Source organism: Globicephala melas, chromosome 2, assembly GCF_963455315.2.
Source record: "Globicephala melas chromosome 2, mGloMel1.2, whole genome shotgun sequence".
Lineage (NCBI taxonomy): Eukaryota > Metazoa > Chordata > Mammalia > Artiodactyla > Delphinidae > Globicephala > Globicephala melas.
Window position 1 is genome coordinate 151,975,412 of NC_083315.2, and position 18,531 is coordinate 151,993,942.

An 18,531-nucleotide genomic window follows, 5' to 3' on the forward strand; every position below is an offset into this window, starting at 1 on the left:
GGGGATGGGGTTCTCAGATCACAGCTAGCTGCCCGTGGAGTGACAGTACAATGCCAGAGAGAGGAGTACCTACCGTGTGTGTGGCTCCTCTGCCCCCCAAGGGTCCCTTCTAGCCCTTCTCCAGGAGGAAGGCCACTGCCCCATGACCCAGGGAAGCTGGTGGTGATCCCTCCTGGTTGGCAGAAGCAGAGGCAGAGGCAGAGGCAGGCCTTGGAGAGGCTCTCAGGTAGTGGGAGGACAACCACTTATGGAACATAGTACCTGCTTCTGGACCAGAGCCCCTAGTAGCTGGCACTCTGCCCTCCAAGTTTCCCTACCTGAAAACATGAAAACACGTTCCCCTGATGGGTGGGAGGGCTTTGGGCACACGTCAAGTGTTTATTGCAGATGGGAAATGTTATTCCTGGAGACTCTGGTCTAGATTGAAGCCATCTGTTTCCGGCCTCGATGGGGGAAATGTGGCCAATCCCTCTGCGGAGGCTGCCCTCTCCCCGCCATGGCCAGTCTAGAGCACCCTTCTAGGTTTGGCAGGCAGGCCATCCTTCCCCAGCCCAGTTCATGTTGTGTTTTGGCCCTTGAGGACTTCCCTTCCCCCTCCTCAACCACCTGTGACATTTAATATGATTTCCACACTGTAAGCACAGCAGACCAGCCTGCAGGCCTGGATCCTCCCCACTGACTCTCGAATCCCGTGGACTCTCCACTCTGGTTCTTCCTGGGAAGGAGCTGGTGAAAGAACTGTAGAGATAACGGGCGTAAAGTGCTGGGAGCTCTTTGCACAGAGTGTCCAGGGTGCAGGGAGGCTGCAGAGCATTCGGGCCATGGGCAGGCTCACCCTGGGAAGGCTATAATGGAAGCGCTTAGGGGAAGCACTCAGCTTCAGGTGAGACCAGCAGCTTTTAGTGCACTGTTTTGCCTGACGTGGGGCCCGGCATTCCCTCCTCTTCCCTCTCCGGGAGAGCAGTGGTTTTTGCAGCTCACTCACAGGTCAGCATGGGTGGTGTACAGCGGGCCCCTCGTTCTTGTCCACGAGGTGGCTCGTGCAACTTGTGCCAAACAGGGTAATGGGGGAGTTGAGATGAGAACATGACACGGGCAGCTCATGAGGTATGCTGTGTCCTTGTTCTAGATCTGTCTGGATTGCTCTGGGCCAACCAAGGGTGGCTCTTTTGAAGAGCACCAGTGGCCAGAACTTTCTGTCCTGTGTTTCTAGGGCAGGGTAGGTACCCAAGCTGCCACGGTCCTTCCCAGCGTGCCTGGGGCTGGTACTGGAACCCGCAGAGGCAGGGGGAGGGGGTGTCCCACTGTCACCTCCGGTCTCCTCGTGATTAGTAATGCTCCAGAAAGAACCTGAAGCCTGGGCCCAATTAGAAAACCGGGATCCAAGTGTCCTGGGCCCCCTCCTTCTGCTTTTCTCACTTTCCACTCTGCTGTTTCGCACGAGCACCCGGAAGGCAGGCTCTGAAGAGCTGAGCTGGGGTGGCTGAGGTACGGCACAGCCCTGTGCCACCTGCAGACCCTTGGTGATGCCAGGTCGGGGCCTCTGGCAGCCTCAGAGGATCAGAGGCACAGAGGTCAGGCCAGCTTCCAGCCAGAAGCCAAGCCTGCCCTCCCCATGGCTGAGTGGCCTCGCCAAGGAAGGTGACCCCGGAGACAGGAGCCTTCTCTTCCCTCTGGCTGAGTCTTCTCAGAATTGTGCCCAGCCAGCGGGACACTGGCCCCAGGCCACGGGGTCCTGGCAGAAGAGCAAGGCGTCCTGAGATCTGTGGAGACACCGATGAGCAAGGTGGACCTCTGGCCAGTTGGCCAAGGATACGGCTGTCTGTTAGGTTTTTGATGTGGAGGCCAGCCATGCTTGATGGAGAGCTTGGGAGCGGGGAGGCCGGCACACCAGACACACTGCCTGGGGGCACTTGGGAGCTGAGTTTCCACCTGCTTCATTAACTGCTCGCTTCACCTCTGTGAGTCTTCCATTCACAACATGGCAGAATAACCCCCACGGCAATGGGCCATGCGGAGGATGAGTGGGAGGAAGCAGAAAGGTGTCTGGCATGTGATTGGTGACTGGGAGCCTCCTTCTTCCCAGTTGCTCACCCTTTTACCTGCCGAGTGGCCAGCTGTCCTGGGGTCTCTGGGTTGGCTGGCCATGCTTTGGTGGCAGTAGCTGACCAACGGTGTTGGTGGCCCTATAGGCACTGTTGGAGCTGAGCTGTTCCCTTAAAAAGAGCTTCAGATCCCTGAGGACCTGGTAGAGCGGGACATCTCAGAGCCAGAGCGGGGCATCCTTCAGTACAGCAAACAGGTTGGTACCAGGTCAGGGATCCCTCCTGGGCCAGGACCTAGTGTACCCAGGCCTGCGAATTAGGCCAGACTTTGGGAAGACTTCCTCAGGCACCGGAAGAGCAAGAGCCTGAACAGTGTCCCTGGCCTGAGATCCTGGTGCCACTCAGCAGCCTCACATTCCTTGTCATTACTTTTTAGTCCTCTGCACGCCCAGGAGAGGGACAGAGCAGGTGTGAGTAGCCCACTCGAGAAGAGAAAGCTGGGGCTCAGAGAGGTCGTAATAGCCACAGCCACACCCACGCACAACAGCGGTGGAGCCTAAACTGGCCCAAGGCTGGTCCGTCTCCAGGGGAGGGTTCCTCCTCCCTGGAGTGCAGCTGACACATCCTCAGCTCGCCTGCCCTTGCCGCTGCTGGTGGTTTTGCTGAAGTTGCTTAAGATGAAGTGAAGGTCATGCGTTTTCCCCTTCCCCTCCACTCTGGGCAGGGTGCCCAGAGCTGGGTTCTGCTGAAGGGCAACAGGGAAAATGGAAGGATAGGATTCCCACCCCACCCCACCCATGCCCTGGGACACACTGAAGGCGTATTCAGGATGCCTGAGCCCAGGCAGAGGGAAGAGATGCTCCGCACTTCACAGACGGACTCCTCGGAGCCCTGGTCCAGGCACCTGCGCGGAGCAGGGGGCGTGGAGGGGACAGGAAGCGATGTGCAAGCCCCTGGCCTGGGCTCCCAGAGCAGGTAGAGCTCCCTCCCTCCTGTGGGTCTGGGGAGGAAACCCAGGCCCCACAGCCCTGATTTTTTCCCAGAGACAGAGGAGGAAAAGAGGTTGGGAGGAGCGGGCTCTCTGACATAGGCCTTATTCCAGGGGCCGAGAGCAGCTACCTGCCTGCCTGTCGGATGAATCATCTTGGAGCCCAGCTCTGACCTGGTCCCTTCTTACTGGCTCCCCAGAGCCCGCCACTGAACGGTCATCTTGGATTAAGCCCCAAATACCTTTTCCAGTCTGTCCTCCTGCTTCCTTCACCCTTCCCTCGCACCCTGCTCCAGCTCAGAGGCTCTTCCTGCATGGGGACAGGGGAGGTATCAGATCACCTTGAAGTTTTTACAAAACACACACACCCCACCCCCAGCTCGGCTAAGAACCATTACTCTGGCAAAGCAAAAGTACCCTGGATTGTCCCACCCACTCCCCCCACCATCCCAGTCCTTGCCCTTATCCCCATCCTCATCTGTTCAGGGTCTCCCTGGTCTTCAGACCCCAATTTGAATGCCTTCTCCTCCATGAAGCCTTCCCTGGATCCCAGCCACAGGAGGTCTCGTAGCCTTTAATGCGCTTGTCCCATTTGAGTCTGTCTCTTCTGCTAGACGGTGAGCTCATCCTTTCATTTATCATGTTCATTGAGTGCCAGTCACATACATGCCCTCCAGTAATTCATGGGGAAGGGGCAGGTAGGCACGTCACCAGATAATGACGACAGCTTCAGAGATGCTCCAATAATGGCAGTACAAACACCGGGGGACATTTGGGCAATGGCAATGAAAGGTGAAAATGTACATACTTTATGACCAACAGTTTCACATCTGGCTGTGTAATTATCCAGAGAAACTCACACATGTGCATAAGGAGACGGTTCCATGGCTATCTAGGGCAGCAGTGTTCGAAATAGAAAAAAAGAGGTGTCGACCTCAATATCTACAATAATGGAGTGGACAAGTAAAAATGTGATGTTACAACAGCAGTTAAAATATAAATAATTGGAGAATTTTATGTTTTATAAATTATACCTCAAAAAAGTTGATATATATACACACACACACATATCCTTTATTATCATGCACCAATCTCAAAAACAATATTGCAGAAAAAGGAAATTGCAGAATAGTACCATTAGTGAAAATTTAATTTTAATAAAAATCACAAAACAATGTCTATGATTTATGGACACAAACATGTTGCAGTGCTGTAATACCTACCAAGTTCATGCTTGTGCTGGTCTTTGGAGAAGCAGAGAGAGGGCACTGAGACTGAAAGGGGAAAAGAAAGGACTTCTAATTTGTAACACTTCTTTTAACAAGAAAGATCGGAAGCAAAAATGACAGAATGTTAACATTTGGGTTTTTTTAAACTTTTTTTTGTTGAAGTAGAGTTGATTTACAGTGTTGTGCCGATCTCTACTGTACAGCAGTGACTCAGCTATACACACATAGACATGTTTTTTTAATATTCTTTTCCATTACAGTTTATCACAAGATATTGAATACAGTTCCCTGAGCTATACAGTAGGACCTTGCTGTTTATCCATCCTGTATATACCAGCTGGCATCTGCTAATCCCACACTCCCAGTCCTCCCCTCCCCGACCCCTCCCCCTTGGCAACCACCAGCCTGTTCTCTATGTCTGTGAGTTTGTTTCTGTTTTGTAGATTGGTTCATTTGTGCCACATTTTAGATTCCACGTATAAGTGATATCATATGGTATTTGTCTTTCTCCTTCTGACTTACTTCACTTAGTATGATAATCTCTAGTTGCTTCCATGTTGCTGCAAATGGCATTATTTTGTTCTTTTTTATGGCTGAGTACTATTCCATCATGTATATGTGCCGCATCTTCTTTATCCATTCATCTGTCGATAGACATTTTGGTTGTTTACATGACTTGGCTATTGTGAATAGTGCTGCTATGAACATAGGGGTGCATGTGTCTTTTCGAATTATAGTTTTGTCCGGGTACATGCCCAAGAGTGGGATTGCTGGATCATATGGCAATTCTATTTTTAGTTTTTTGAGGAACCTCCATACTGTTTTCCATAGTGGCTGCACCAACTTACATTCCCACCAGCAGTGAAGGAGGGTTCCCTTTTCTCCACACCCTCTCCAGTGTTTTGTTTTGGTTTTTTTGCGGTACGCGGGCCTCTCACTGTTGTGGCCTCTCCCGTTGTGGAGCACAGGCTCCGGACGCGCAGGCTCAGCGGCCATGGCTCACAGGCCTAGCTGCTCCACAGCATGTGGGATCTTCCCGGACTGGGGCACGAACCCGTGTCCCCTGCATTGGCAGGCGGACTCTCAACCACTGTGCCACCAGGGAAGCCCCGAGTGTTTGTTATTTGTAGACTTTTTAATGATGGCCATTCTGACTGGTGTGAGGTGGTACCTCATTGCAGTTTTGATTTGCATTTCTCTAATGATTAGTGATGTTGAGCATCTTTTTCATGTGCTTACTGGCCATCTGTAGGTCTTCTTTGGAGTAATGTCTATTAAGGTCTTCTGCCCATTTTTCAATTGGGTTGTTTGTTTTTTTGTTGTTGAGTTGTATGAGCTGTTTGTATATTTTGGAGATTAAGCCCTTGTCTGTCACATCATTTACAGATATTTTCTCCCATTCCATAGGTTGTCTTTTTGTTTTTTTTATGGTTTCCTTTGCTGTGCAAAAGCTTGTAAGTTTGATTAGGTCCACAGAATGTTAACATTTGTTAATTTTGTTGGTTTTATACTTTTAACTTTTTTGTGTCTAAAATTTTTCAAAATTAAAAAAAAAATTGAGTAATCTGGGATGTCAGGAAAGGTGCTGACGTTTCCCAGGGAAATCAGGAAAGGTTCCAAGAGGAGGTGACAGCTGGGTGTTGAAGGAAGGGTGGGAGTTGGTGGGTTTAACTGGGTGGGGGGAGTTGGGGAAAGGAGATGTAGGGTGTTCAAGGCCAGGGAGTAGGTGGGCAGGCTCTTTGCACTTTTCAAATGTTTATCAAGCTGCCCCTCCCCTGCTACTTTCCTCATCCTCACCCCTCATTCTAGCTCCTCTATTTGTGGGCTGTGAACATAGTAAATAGGCTCCTGGAAAAAAAAAATCATGTGTCACTTTATGATTTTTTTAAGTCCAGATAATCTAATGTGAGTTGGGGGAGGAATGAGCCAAACATAACATTGAACATTAAATTGGAGAAGTAGCCAGTGATACAGAGAAAACAGAGAGAATTCTTTAAGGATCCTGTGCTCGACCACATGCAAGTTGAAAACCATCTGAAACTGAGAGTTTTCTGAGAAAATACAAATCATCAGTTTGACCCCAGAAGAACTAGAAAACCCCAACAGACCAATAATCATGGAAGAAACTGAGTTTTCATAAAACTCCACTCCAAAAACTCCAGGTTTAGATAGCTCTTAATTTCTATCAAAGCTTCAAGGAAGAGATGATTCCAATGTTATTTAAACTGCACCAACTGTGCCAGATCACAGAGAAGGAAAGATTCCAGAGTAGTCTATGAAGCCAGCACAACCCTGACAGAAACAGCACACACACAAAAAAGAGAGAAAGTACTACAAAAAATCTCATTTATGAATATTGGTGCAAAATTCATAAATTACTAGAAACAGACTCACACAACCTTATGTTTAAAAAATGAATATACCACAAGCAAGTGGGGTTATATTCCAGAGATATAGATTCAATGTTAGGAGAACTATTAATATCATTGAACAAACTAACAGTTCAAAAGAGATGAAAAATCATATAAGCAGCTCCAAAAATGCTAAAAATACTTAAAAGGCATTTGATAAAGTTCAACATATGTCCCTGATTTTAACTCTTACTTAATAGGAATAGATGGATATAGCTTAACATTTTATGTGTTTGTGTATGTATGTGTATATGGGTGTACAAAGACATACCTACAAGGAACAAGTGACCACCATTACCTTCATTCTTTAACACTTCCCTAGAAGTACAAGCCAATACAAAGTTTGAAAATGTGAGTTATAAAAGGAGGCCAGTTTATCAATTTAAATTGTAGATGATGAGATTGGCCATCTGGAGAAAAAAGAAGATAGTCCACTGAAAAACTATTAGAAATAATAATGGAATATACTAAGATGACTGCTAATAAGTATTAAGAACAAAAATGTATCGTTTTCCTGTATATAAACTTTAGCCTCTTTTAAAATATAATGGGGCTTCCCTGGTGGCGCAGTGGTTGGGAGTCCGCCTGCCGATGCGGGGGACACGGGTTTGCGCCCTGGTCCGGGAAGATCCCACATGCTGCGGAGCGGCTGGGCCCGTGAGCCATGGCCGCTGAGCCTGCGCGTCCGGAGCCTGTGCTCCGCAACGGGAGAGGACAACAGTGAGAGGCCTGCGTACCAAAAAAAAAAAAAAAAATATATATATATATATATAAAATGAAAAAAATATTTTTTATATCAGTAAAAGTGCTAAAAATAACTAGAAGTGAGTCTAGCCCAAGGGGGCAGGAACAGCTTTTATTACTGCTGCTCACTCCTGGTTCCCAACACTTACTTAGAACAGGGCTTCACACATAATTATAGATATTTGTCGAGTGATGGAACTGCCTCACAGATCAATGAAACAAAAAGTATATCTAGACAAAGACCCAAGCACGTTTACTGTGTGGTGATGATAATAGTAATCACCAACATATAGTAATTCCCATGTGCCAGGCACTGTTCTGTGGCCCTCACCTGTAGCCTAACATGTGATCTATCGTGGAGAATGTTCTGCGTGCCCTTGAGAAGAAGGTGTATTCTGCTGCTGTTGGGTGGAGTGTTCTATATATGTCCATTGGGTCCAGTTGGTCTATAGTGTTGAATATATCCAAGTCCTCTGTTTCCTTATTCATCTTCTGTCTGGTTGTTCTACCCATTATTGAAAGAGGTTTATTGAAATCTCCCACTATTATTGTGTTTCTAGTCCTCCCTTCCATTCTGTCAATGCTTTCTTCATATATTTGGGTGCTCTGCTGTTAGGTGCATATATATTTATAATTGTTATTTCTTCCTGGGGAATTGACTTTTTATCATTATATAATATCCTTCTTTGTCACTTGTGGCAGCTTTTGACCTAAAGTCTGTTTTATCTGATATAAGTGTGGCCACCCCGGTCTTTTTTGTTTACCATTTGCATGGAATATCTTCTTCCGTCCTTTCACTTATAGCCTGTGTGTGTCTTTACAGCGAAGGTGAGTCTCACAGTTTCATCTTTCTACATCCTTTTTCTGAAATAAGTCATTGAAGTCTCATAATAACCCTAAGCAGATGGTGCTATTGTTGTCCTCATTTCTTCCCAAAGTTAGAAATATTTATTTATTTAGAATGAGAAATGAAATTATATCAAATAATGTGTCAGAAAGCTGACAAGTACCACACATATCCTAAAATCCATAGAAATAATATAATATTTTTCTTAGTGAACTGCCTGAAAATCCCCACAATACTTTGTTCCCCTATATTTTCCCCTACATAATTCAGTTAACCCCATTTTTAGACAAGGAGACTGAGGCACAGGAAGGTTAGGTAACTTCTCCTGGATCCAATGAAGTTGGCATTTGACTCAGCACTTGACTCTTTGTTATCTATCCTAATACGTAGTTAAACTGAGATTTTGAATGTAGAGGGGTGACGGGCAGAAAATGAATTATCCGAACATGACTTTGAGACAATTAGCCCTTTGGAGAAAGAAAGAAAGCTGGCCTACCACACTTGAAACACCAAAATAAATTCTAGAAAGAAAATTAAAAAGAAAAAAAATCCTAATACTAGTGGAAAACATGGGCAAATATTTTTAGGATCCTCTAGTAGGAAATACTTTTTTTTATTATAAATTTATTTTGTTTTATTTATTTATTTTTGGTTGTGTTGGGTCTTCATTGCTGCGCACAGGCTTTCTCTAGTTGTGGCGAGCGGGGGCCACTCTTCATTGTGGTACACGGGCTCCTCACTGCAGTTGCTTCTCTTGTTGCAGAACATGGGCTCTAGGCATGTGGGCTTCAGTAGTTGTGGCACGTGGGCTCAGTAGTTGTGGCGCACAGTCTTAGTTGCTCTGTGGCATGTGGGATCTTCTTGGACCAGGGGTCGAACCTGTGTCCCTTGCACTGGCAGGCGGATTCTTAACCACTGTGCCACCAGGGAAGCCCCAGGAAATACTTTTGACTACAGAAAAATCTGAAATTTCTGTAAACAAAAGATGCCATAAATAAAGTTAAAAAAAGAGACAAATGACAATTTGTAACACACGTAAAAGTTAATTGCCTTAATTTAGAAAAACCTCTTAAAAATCAGTAAGATAAATTAGAAAGAACATAGTTCACAGAAAAATAAATGCAAAGGTCAGTCAATCAATAAACATGAAAATAATGCCTGCCCTTTCTGATATTTAAAGAATTACACATTGAAACAAGTTGCCGTTTTCAACTTGCATATTGGCAAAGTTTAAAACTTCGATAATTCACAGTGTTGTCAAGGGTGGTGGTGGGGTAACAGGCACTCTTCACGCGTGGCTGGGCAGCGCAAACTGGTTCATCGTCTTTGGAGGACAATTTGGCAATATCAGAATTTTAGATCCACCTAACTTTTGACTCCTTACGCCTAGGGATTTATCCTACAGCTAACCTCACACTTACGCACAAAGATGTATAACCAGAGCTGTTTACTGCAGCTTTGTTTGTGCAGCAAAAATGTAGAAACAATCTAAACGTCCACCAACAAGGACAGATTCGTGTAAATCATAGTGCGTCCTTCAGTGGAACATTATGAACTGCTACAGGAATGAAGGATCTGCCTCTTGGTATGCAGAGATGTGTGGTGTATACTAACTAAGAGACAAAGATAGAGTACCGGGAATATGGTCCTGGTTGGGTTTAAAATAAAGATGCAGACATAGATATATATTTGTCAATATTTATGGAAAAATCCTTGAAGAAAACAAACAGGAAAGTTAACAATGTTTATGTTTGGGAGTGGAACAGAGGTCTGGAATAGCAGGGAGACTTTTCATTCTGCATTATTTTGAATGGTTTGATTTGTCCCACCGTAAGTATGTTATTTTCAGAATTCAAAAAGTGAATTTAAGAAAAACTATTTATACAGGGAGAATACTACTTAAAATGCTCCCTGAACTTTCTTTATAAATTTACTTCTCAGTGGGTTCACCTCTCCTTACATTCATAATTTTACACCTGGAAGGGCCCAAGAGGTCATCTCCAATCTGCATTTTGTCCACGAGGAAAATGAGACCCAGAGAGGTTTTCAGGGGCTGCCCAGGGCCCCTGACGAGTCTGCTGCAGAGACTGGGCTCCTATGATGCTGCTTTTAGGGGAGGGACTGATGACCCCCTCATGCGTGTGATCAAAGTTTCATCCTTGGACTTGTAGACCCTTTCCCAGCACATAGTGCAGCGAGTCCTAGTTCATTTGCACTCACGTGGGAAACCTGTTAAAATGCATGTTACCAGGCACCTTCCTGGAGATGGGCTAGGATAGGGCCCTTAAACCTGCAGTTTAGCAAGACCTCCACCCCAAGATGATCCTGGTCGTACTTGAAGTCACCTGATGGTTATGGGTCCCTCTGATCTCCCCAGCTCAGCCCTGCAGGCAGTGTCTGTGTATCTAGCTGAAGCCTCCACGCCACCGAGGGAAAGTGGGAGTGTTCTAGCTCACCAGGGGGAAGTAGCAGAGCAGACCTAGGTGCCGGGACTCCAGTGCAGTGTTCTGTCCATGGTCCCCCTCCCTTTGGGCCCTTGCCCATCTGCGATGAAGGATGTCTTCCTGGCTCAGCCACCCCAGGGCTAGGCAGCTGGATGTGGAGGTGGGGGGCAGACTGGGGGTCATGGCTGCATCCTGGGTGTCCCTCACCCCATCAGAGCTCCCCTGAGTCAGGCCTTGTGGGAACATGCTGACAAGCATGTTGGACCTGGGAGGGGCCTGGCCTGCTTGGGCTGGGGGAGGAGCCACAGGGAGGCTCAGGGAGGACTGGAATCCATGCCCGCCTGCCCTGAGAGCGCTTCTTTGTCCCTGGAATTAAGCAGGGACTCAGCTGGGACGCTTGGAAGCACCTGAGGACTGATTAAGAGGAGGGAGGGCCAGTGACAGCCCATCTCCTGAGTCCCCGACCTCACCTGCTGCTCCAGGTAGGTGCTGTTGCCATCATCCTGCCCAGCAGGGCAAAGCCCCTACCACCAGCTCCTTCCTCAAGCCCATGGCCCGTGGCTGTCTAGTCAACGCTTGAGCAAAGGCCCTCCCCAGCCCTCCTAAATCCATAGCCTAACAGGAGAGGCCAGGAAGGACACTGTCCCAGGTGACCCTGGCTCCTGAGACCTGGGAAAGGGGCCAAAGACTCTCTGGCTCTGGTTAGGATGCCCCCAGCCCGAGCTGCTAGCTGAGTCCCGAGTGGCTCCTGCCCAGCTGACTCCAGTTTGGGAACGGGCCTAGTCCCAGCCTGACAAGGCTCTTCTGAGAGTTCCCTGCCTCTTGACAATTTTTCCTTGGGAAAAGGTTAAGACAGATGGTATCTTCATAGACTGTTGGAGCTGGAAGGACTCAGTGATATGTTCCAACCTCAATTTCTTTTAACTTCTCAAGCATTACTTATACGAATAGTGTCATTTAAAATGGTGTAGGCGAACATCTCAGAGGAATCAAGCGTAATCTTGTTAAAACAGCACAGGAAGCCCTGGGTCTCAGGGCCCTTCCTGGGTGCAGCTGCCTCCTCCCCACACGGCCTCAGCCACCCTGAGCCCCTGCTCCCTCCCTCTCCTTCCATCTACCTGGTGACTCCCAGAAACTCATCCTCCTTTGCGCAAGGGACGCTGGTGGTGATCAGACCTCCAAAGCTAGAAGATGTTAAAGCCAGGTTAACATCAAAGTGAGGCTTTCTCTCCTATTTAAGTAAATAAGTGAATACATAAAACCAAGGAAGGATTGGATAGTCAAGGGAGGCTATAACTGTGATAAGATTTCTTTGTCTGAGAGTCTCTAAAATTTCTTTTCCATGAAAGAAGTTATCCTGTATGGGCTCTTGGCCAAGAACCTTGTGATTGTTGCTATTATCAATAAAAGTGATCTGAGCTATAGTTCTTTTCAGTTCAGATCAAAGTGCTTGATGTTCACATCTCCCTTGTACTCTCCTGGTCTGGCCTTGTGAGAGCCCTCCAAGGCAAGCAGTCTAAACCGCAGGCAGCGTTTCACTTCTCTTCCTTTGGCCCTGCCCAGTGCCCAGGGCATGCTGGACCCCTGTTCCCCCCAAGCCAGATCCCTGTGAGAGGCAGCATCAAACAATGGTAAAGAAGGCAGGCTTGGGAGCCAGGTGAGTTCAGCTCCCAGCTCCACCACCTACTAGCCCTGTAATTTCGCTACACATCAGTCTTCTCATCTGTAAAATGGGAATAACAACGTACTACCCCCTAGGGTTACTATGAAGAGAAAAGTTGATATCGGTAAAGCACTTGAAACAACTCTAGCACTCAGTAAGTGAGTGCTTAACACGTTAGCTCGGATCATTACGAAAGCCTGTTCTCCCCCAACCATGCTTTGCTGCCTGATTCCCCTCCCTAAACCACCGCGCAGTCATCTCACTCCCCTGCTCTAAAATCATCCGTGGCTCCCCATTGCCTATTTAGTGACTGCTGAATGTTTGCCGAGAGAGAGAGTTTCTACCCTCCAGGTAGGTTAACTGTGTTCCTCGGCTGGGAACCCACAGCTGGGGTTTTGATCCAAGCTCTTTGGCCTCCCCACTGGTGGGGAGCTAGATCTGTACACAGGGGTAGGTTTGGTTTCCCTGCATCTGCTGGGGCCGCAAAGCCAGGGAGCCCTCTTTTGGACTCCAGCTCTCATGGTGCACACCGGAGTGAGGAGAGGACGCCTGGCCACGGGCCAGAACGGGCAGTGTTCACACCCTGATGAGCTCAGGCCAGGTGGCAGGTGTGACGTCATTGTCCTCGTTCATCATTGGGACGTGGCCAAAACTTCAGCTTCCATAGCTCAGGTGGGAAGCCCGAGGCCAACAGAGACCACCCATGATGTGGCACCTTGGACAGAGAACTCAGCAAGCTCCGCTCTGCTCCGCGCATCTCAGCTGCTTGTCCGGCAGAAGAGAGGCCATGTGCCATGGAGGAGCAAGCACTGGGTTGGAGGAGGATAGATCCATGTTCAAAATGGGGCTCCTCATCTGGTGGGAAGAACTTGGCCTTATCCATTAGCTTCTCTGAGCCTCTATTTTTCCATCTGTAACATGGGAGGATAATTCCCACTCCATAGGGCTGATGGGAGGTCAGAATGGAACAAAATGCCTAGAGCCCCTGTATAGTGCATGCAGTGGCGGAAGCGCGTTAATGCGCAGTTATTCTGCTGAGTCCAGCGGAGTTGCTCTTCCAGGCTACCGAGTGGGGTTGCCTTAGTCCTGCAAGCTTCTTGCTTCCCTTAACTGAAATTTTCCTCGACTGGCCCCCACTCCAAGATGAAGGGAAGTGGTGGCATTTGGGGCAGCATAAGGAAGAAGGAACAGTCCAAATCTTCTCAGACTCCTGGCAAGGGTGAGAGGCGCAGCAGGGAAGAAGCAGAATTCTGTCTGATTTTCTCAGAGATTTTTCCACTCAGGCACTGCCAAGCTTAGGAAGCCAGGAGCGAAGTGACAGGGAGGAAACAAACCAGACTGTGCTGGTTCATGCTGGGTGGTATTTTTCTCTTGATTCATTCCACATGTGAATGGATTTTTTGGGATTCCAGGCACTATGCTAGGCACTGGAACGTTCAGCAGCAAGTAAAACAGACAGGGACCCTGCCCTCAAGAGGCCTTCATTCTAATGAGGGTGGGGCAGACAATAAACAGCATAAACCATGGATGAAGTATGTTAGAAGGCAATGAATGTGATGGGAAAACAAAGAAGGAAAAGGGGCTGGGGAGTGCTGGGAAATTGAGTTATTAAATGAGGTCATCAGGATAGGCCTCACCAAAAAGGTGACATTTGAGACACCAGTTGTCTGATCCCCTTGGGAACCCCTGAGAAGTCTGTGGACTCAGAATCAGGGCCAGGTGCCTTTCGGGAGCTCCTAACAGAGGAGCAAAATCTAGAATCCCTTCCAGTCTCAGCCCAGATAATGTCATGCTCTTCCTCCGAAACCTTCAATAGCTCCCTACTGCCTGCACAATCAAGTGCAAATCATTCAGCCTGAAATTCAGGACCTCATGGTCCCCAACCTGCCTATTATCTTACAAGATTCTTCCCACCCCACTTCTGCAGCCAAACCAGTCTACCTGCTATTTCTGGACTATTCCATGCTATGCTTCCCTTCTCCACTCACTTGTCCCCTCTGCTTGAACTGCCCCTGCCCCCACTGGTTTCTGCCAGCCTAGAAATCCCACGTGCCTTTCTCTGAAGCCTTCCCTGGCCCCTGAGGCTGTGGTCTTTTAGCCCCATCACCTTGGCTTGTACCTTTCTCGTTGCGTGGCCCTTATGCTGCCTTGGGTGTGGGCACTGGTTTAACTGTCTGATCTCCCACCTGACAGGCAGAGCCCAGCAGATACAGGGCTGAGTGAACATTGGCTGAGTTGAGTGTGCCCAGGCTCAAAGGCCCGCAGCAACACTGAGACGAGCTGAGAGAGCCTTTGCCTACTCAGACAAAGAAGGCAGAAATGGGAGGTGAGCAGGAAAGGAGAGAAGGAACTAAAATGTAGGTAAGATTTGATGGAGAAGCCAGTGAAGGAAGGGGAGAGATAACGCCCCACCATATTTTTCCCAGACAGGCGAACTGTCAAAGACACAAGGTTAGGCCCCTCTTCTTCCCCAGAAGAAGGTCTCTCTTCTCTCGTGAGCATCCTAGGCCAGTGCTTCTTGGTTTCTAACTAGAATACCTTTTGCTGCGGCTGGAGCTCATTTCCTCTGGCTCCATCCTCTGGATTCAGGTCACTATTTGAGTACTCATTTAGCATGGCTCAGAGTGGCTTTCCTTACCCCTCACCCAAGGGGCAGGAGCAAGGTTGTAAGGAGGCTGGCCCCTGGCCTGGGGGCTTGTGTTCTACTTGAGGAGGTCAGGGACCCCTAGAGCCACACAGAGACTGCCTGGGGGCCACGCGAAGTCATGGAGGTTGTGCCAGCCAGTCAGCCCTCAGCCTGTCTTCAGGGCTAAACTTCATCACAAACAAGTCTGTACATAGCGGGCCGCACCCCTGCAGCACTGGGAGTCTCAGGCCCCTGTGTCCGCACTTTGGCCCCGGCCAAGTGAAGCCATGTGAGGCAGACCTGCAGCCTCTGCCATCAAGCTCCCACCGTTCACTGGAGCAGCTGCACTCAGAGAGAGAGCACCCTCCCTCTGCCTCTGTCCAGCTCCTGCCCAAGGCAGCAAGGCAGCCAGTGGGCTGTCCCTCCCTAGTCTGCTGCCCTGACGGAGGGGTGGTGCCTTTCCAGCAGGAAAGCCTGGACACAATCTGAGCCCACCACCCTCTCTGCAGGGATGCACACATGGTCTCCTCCTGGAATGTCCTGCCCCGGCCTCCACACCACAGCTCCTCTTTCAGGTCAGGATCCCCATAGATCCTCGAGGATGGGAATGAGGCTGCAGACTGGGCTCACATCTCCCTTCAGTGACAACAGTTCCCGTTTTGGGATTGTTGTGAGGATTGAAAGAACTCATGCTTGCAAAGTCTTAGCACAGTACCTGGCAGTAAGGTTTCAATTAGTGTAGCTACTGCTGTTCTTCCCTTAAGAGCTGCCTTGGCTGGAACCTGCCCCAGGCAGCCTTTCCAGATTGCCCCAGGCTCAGTCACGGGCTCCTCCTCAACGCTCCCAGCATCCCTTCAGCAGGCCTCCTGAGTCCACTTATGCAGACGTGTCGTGGTTTCTTTGGGGGTCTGTGTACCCACCAGAATCTTGTGCCTAGACTGTAAGTGCCTTGAGTGCAGGGAACAGAGCCCATTATTTTGCTGAATAAATGATTTCCTGAGTGACAGGTGGGTAACTGTGAGAGACAGACTGTGAGAAGAGGATTAAGCCTGCCAGCCCTGACTTGGCCAGGGCCTGTCCTAAAAGAGCTGGAAGCCTGCTGCAAGGCCTACGCAAGGGGGAAGAGGAACCCCATCCCCTGTTGTATGGTCTAACACTGTGATTCTCAAAACAAGGTCCCAGGTCCAGCAGTGTCGGCATCACCCAAGAATTTATTCGAGACGCAAATTCTCAGGTTCCACCCCAGACCTAGTGCATCAGACACTCTGGGGTGGGGCCCAACCATCTGTAGTGTAACAAGCCCTCCAGGTGATGCTGACGTACCAAAGTTTGAGAACCACTGCTCTAATGCTTCAAAGTAACTCAGATTCATGGGAGGGGATCTCTCTCTCAGGGGCCTCTGTTCTGCTGAAGGCTTCCAAGAAGGCTGTCAGGCTAGGCCCCCAGAGTATGGCTCCTGCTAGACCTACATCCTGACCTTGAAACCCTTAGGCCGACAGGACAGGCGCAATGGAGGGCACTCTCCCCACGGACCTCCCCTTTCCCAGGTGGCTCTGCTGCTCCAACCTAGCCTGAAGCTAGTGCCTCCCCACGACCACTGGCCTGCATCCTCTGGAGGCCAGCCTCTACAGCAGGGGCCCCAGGGCAGGCTTCTGGAATGGTAGGGCTGAGCGAGACCCTAGAGATAGATCATTGGCTGTATACACATATGCCCGCAAACACACCAAAACACACATACACACATATGTAAACGCACACACATAACTACACATATATGAACACGTAAACACGCATGCACCCCAAAACGCACACAAGCACCCCAAATTCAAATTACAGTCATAAACACTTTCCCAAGCACATCCAAATACCCGCCCAAACATACACAGATACACACACGTTCAAAACCCATTGATACACACACCTCAGAATACACAAACACAAATGCATAGACCTATTGTATTCATTTCCTAGGGCAGCTGTGACAAATTACCATAAACAGGGTGACTTAACAGACATCTGTTCTCTTGTAGTTCTGGAGGCTCTAAGTCCAAAATCGGGCTGTTGGAAGGGCCACGCTCCCTCTGCAGGCTCTGGGGAAGAATCCTTCCTTGCCTCTTCCAGCTTCTGGTGGTTGCTGACAACCCTGGGTGTTCCTTTGCTTGTCTGTTCCTCTGTCTTCACGTGGTTTTCTTCTCTGTGTGTCTCCATGTAGCCTTATTGTAAGGACACCAGTCACTGAATTTAGGGCCCACCCTAATCTAGTATGGCTTCATTTTAACTAACTATCTCTGCAGAGATCCTGTTTTTAAATAAGGGTGTATTCTTCCTCTTTAGTTGAGGTATAATTTTTTTAATACATTTATTTATTTTATTTGTTTATTTTTGGCTGTGTCGGGTCTTCGTTGCTGCGCGCGGGGCTTTCTCTAGTTGTGGCGAGCGGGGGCTACTCTTCATTGCAGTGCGCAGGCTTATTGTTATGGTGGCTTCTCTTGTTGCAGAGCACGGGCTCTAGGTGCGCGGGCTTCAGTAGTTGTCTCACCGCGGGCTTCAGTAGTTGTGGCTTGCGGGCTCTAGAGCGCGGGCTCAGTAGTTGTGGTGCACGGGCTTAGTGGCTCCGCGGCATGTGGGATCTTCTCGGACCAGGGCTCGAACCCGTGTCCCCTGCATTGGCAGGCGGATTCTTAACCACTGAGCCACCAGGGAAGCCCCAGTTGTTGAGGTATAATTGATAACATTATATGAGTTTCAGATATACTACATAATGATTGGATATTTGCTTATATTGCAAAATGATCACCACAGTAAGTCCAGTTAGCATCCGGTTAACATCCATCACCATATACAGTTACATAAATAAGGTCATATTCTGTGGTTCCAGGTGGACATGAACTTTGGAGGGACACTATTCAACCCAGTAGGTCCACACATCCCAAACACACAGGTACAGAGACAGACCCACACAGATACACACACACACCCCTTGCAGATGAGAACTCTGAGTCCCTTGATGTCAGAGCTGCCGGTTCCTCCTCCCCGAGCCCAGCACAAAGTTCACACCCTATTGTAGTACCTGTCACGTGGTGCTTTTCATCTTTGTTTTGCTTTTTTTGGTTTAATTTGGTTAGATGTGAACTTAGTACAAAATCCAAAAATTAAAATGAAAATATCATGAAAAGAAAGCCTTCCTCTCCCTGCCTCGGCCTCCACCCCCCAGGTGGTATTCCTCTCCCAGGAGCCAACCACTGTCAAGAGTTCCTTGAGTCTCCTTCTGGAGAAAGTCCAGACGCAGGCAGGTGCATGGGAGATGGCATCTGCATCTTGCTTTCTTCACTGAACAGAGCACCTGTTCCTCTTTGCTCTGATTGTGTGCTCTGGCCTGACTGTGAGCTCACTGAGGGCAGGTCCGTCTGCTATGTATCTTTCCTCCCCACTTCCTAGTCCGGTGCCGGGCACAGAGCAGGTGTTCAGTTAAGGCTGGCTCTGTCTGCACACCAGCGAATCATCAACAGCTGGTTGGTCTGCATGGACTAGGGC

The 18,531-nt window shown here is 48.7% G+C and overlaps 1 protein-coding gene across 7 annotated transcripts in view; it reads left to right on the top strand.

The window, feature by feature from the left end:
- Nucleotides 1-18,531, top strand: part of TMEM63C (transmembrane protein 63C) — a 135,381-nt gene that overhangs the window by 65,882 nt on the left and 50,968 nt on the right. Inside the window, exon 1 of one of the 7 annotated variants that reach the window (XM_030831869.2) lies at nt 11,086-11,190. The exons of the other annotated variants lie outside the window; for them this stretch is intronic. The gene's annotated coding sequence lies outside the window, so the exon portion shown is untranslated. Of the gene's footprint in view, nt 1-11,085; nt 11,191-18,531 lie in introns of those variants that run through there. 7 annotated transcript variants of the gene reach the window in all.